The sequence below is a fragment of the Mastomys coucha genome, unplaced genomic scaffold, assembly GCF_008632895.1.
Source record: "Mastomys coucha isolate ucsf_1 unplaced genomic scaffold, UCSF_Mcou_1 pScaffold21, whole genome shotgun sequence".
NCBI classification, from domain to species: domain Eukaryota; kingdom Metazoa; phylum Chordata; class Mammalia; order Rodentia; family Muridae; genus Mastomys; species Mastomys coucha.
This window is the reverse complement of record NW_022196904.1, coordinates 122341496-122344387: the sequence shown is the minus strand read 5'-3', so window position 1 is coordinate 122344387 and position 2892 is coordinate 122341496.

Below are 2892 nucleotides of genomic sequence, written 5' to 3'. Positions count from 1 at the left end.
TGTTTCTTTGTTTTTTGGAGGGGAAACTGGGAAAGGGGAAATTTACATGTAAATAAAGAAAATATCAAAAAAAAAAAGTTGCCACTGTGGTTCAGGAGGGCAGGGTCTCTTCTATGCTGCTAGTTAAACTTGGCATTTCCCCCACATTTGCTGACTTTAAAGTCATGCAAAAGAAGAGGCTCTGTTATCTTTCTCTGCTGTTTCAGAGAGCTGACAAGAAGAAGCAACATGTGTGTGCCAGGGAATTCCCTGTGAGAAGGTTCTGAGGGGGCAAGAGACCCTGAGAGGCACTGGCCTCTCTCATGCAACAGCATGAGCAGTGGAAGTGAAGCCTGAGTTGCACTGGAGACTCAAGATGTTGGTAATGTCAGAGCCATAAGGGGTCTGTAGAAGAGCAGCACACAGGGAGTGAATTCAGGCTAGGAGAGAGGCCTATGCTGCAGATAGCAAAGCCGAAGCAGTAAAACTATTAAAGCCCTTTGACATCAGACAGAAAGATGTGGCATTAGAGAATTTGGTGTTTGTCTGGCGGAGATTCAGTCTGGATTCTCATCCATTTTTTTCCTCACTACACCCCACTTCCTCCCTTTCAGGATGGTGATAGATATCCTCTGCCACTGTGTGCTGGAAGTGTATGATTTGGTTTTTAATTTTACAGGGAGTTACAGTTAAGAGATTGCCTTGCTGGGCATGGTAGCACACTCATTTAGTGCCAGCACTTGGAGGGAGAGGCAGGTGGATCTCTCTGAATTCAAGGCCAGCCTGGTCTCCAGAGTAACTTCCAGGCTAACCAGGGCTTTGGACTTTTGAATTTTAAAGACTGTTAAGACTCTGAGAGACTCTGGGGACTTTTGATGTTCGACTGAATGTATTTTTACATTATGCTATGACCACAAGGCTGTGGGAGCCAAAGAGTGGAATGTCATGGTTTGAATGAGATGTTCACTATTTGAATATTCGGTTTCCAGTTGGTAGCACTGTTTCGATGGGTTAGGATATGTAGCATTGGTAGAGTAAGTATGCCACTCGGGGTGGTTCAATGACTCAGGCCATTTCTAGTTCACTCTCTGCTTCCCAATTGCTGCTCAAAATGTGACCCTCAGTTTCCCCTCCAGCTGCTCTGTCTGCTGCTTGCTGCCATGCCTCCTCACAATGAGGCTCTCTTTCCCCTTTGGGATCAAGAAGCCAAGCAAGCCTTCTATTCTCTGAGTTGCCTTGGGCATGGTGTTTTATCACAACAATAGAAACATAACTAATACATGCAGGCTGAATTCCTTTAAAATATGCCATTTGTAGTATTGTCTAGTGAAACTTTTCTGTGGAACTATCACACACACGTTTCCCTTTGTGTGGTGATGGCTTGGGGGTTCTCTATTATTAGTTATGGCTCATTAGACTCACTGCTGACGTGCTACCTGCTCCATTATTTTAATCACCAAAAAAATATAGACTAAAAACCAGGCATGGTAGTACACACCTTTAATCCAGCACTTAGAAGGCAGAGGTGGGAGGAAACCTGAGTTCACCACCAGCCTGGTCTATGTAGTGAGCTCCAAGAGAGCCAGAGCTACATAGTGAAACCATATCAAGAAAAAAAGAAAGAAAAGGGGAGGAGGAGGGAGTGGACAGAGGGAAAGGAGAGAAAGAGAAGGAGGGAGAGAGAAAGGAAGAAAGAAAAAAAGAAAAAATGAAGAAAGAGAAATATAGCATCAAAAATTTTAATTTTAGACCTCTGAAAAATATTTATGCCTTTAGAGAAAAAAATTATCAGAGTCATGGTTTTTCAAGTTCAAAATTAAATGCTTACATGTATTTTTTAAAGGAAAAAATAAAAAGAAATTCAAAAATCTGGTACTGCATATAGTTAGACACAGTGATAAACTTGAAAGCACATACCTGTTATAAGATTGGTACACAGAAAAAACTGTAAGAATTCTTGCCAGGTGGAGGCGCTGCACACCTTTAATCCCAGCACTCAGGAGGCAGAGGCAGGTGGATCTCTGTGAGTTTTGAGGCCAACCTGGTCTACAAAGTGAGTTCCAGGACAACTAGGGATATAAAGAGAAACCCTGGCTCAAAGAAAGGAAGAAAGGGAAAGAAAGAAAGAAAGAAAGAAAGAAAGAAAGAAAGAAAGAAAGAAAGAAAGAAGGAGGAAGAGGAGGAGGAGGAGGAAAGAAAGGAAGAAAGGAAGGAAGGAAAGAAGGAAGGAAGGAAGGAAGAAAGAAAAGAAAGAAAGAAAGAAAGAAAGAAAGAAAGAAAGAAAGAAAGGGAGGAGGATGAGGAAAGAAAGGAAGAAAGGAAGGAAGGAAGGAAGGAAGAAGGAGGAGGAGGAAGAAAGAAAGAAAGAAAGGAAGGAAGGAAGAAAGGAAGAAAAGAAGAAAGAAAGAAGAGAGGGAGGGAGAAAGGAAGGAAAGAAGGAAGGGAGGGAGGAAGGAAGAAAAGAATTACAGCCACAACTGATTGAATATGGACTTAGCAAGTTCAAGGCCAGATGGTCTAACATATAAGTGGCTCTCAACCAAGGGTAATTTGTTGTTGTTGTTGTTGTTGTTGTTGTTGTTGTTTCCAGGGAATAATTGACAATGGTGGATAAGGGGAGTGAGCTGTCATGAGTGGCGATCTGGCTTGTTCCTTAAACACTCTAGAATGAACAGGAAAGGCTCCCACTACAAAAACCAGGATCCTAGCATTTCAAAAGAGAGCAACCCCAGTGTAGGTGTCCCTTAATCTGCAGCACAAGCTCCCAAACATGTGCACTGTGGGCACTCACAGACCCAGCCTATAGGTAAGAAGGCTGGATCCAGGAATTAAGAAGACTACATCTTCCCAGCACTTGGGAGGCAGAAGCAGGCAGATTTCTGAGTTTGAGGCCAACCTGGTCTACAGAGTGAG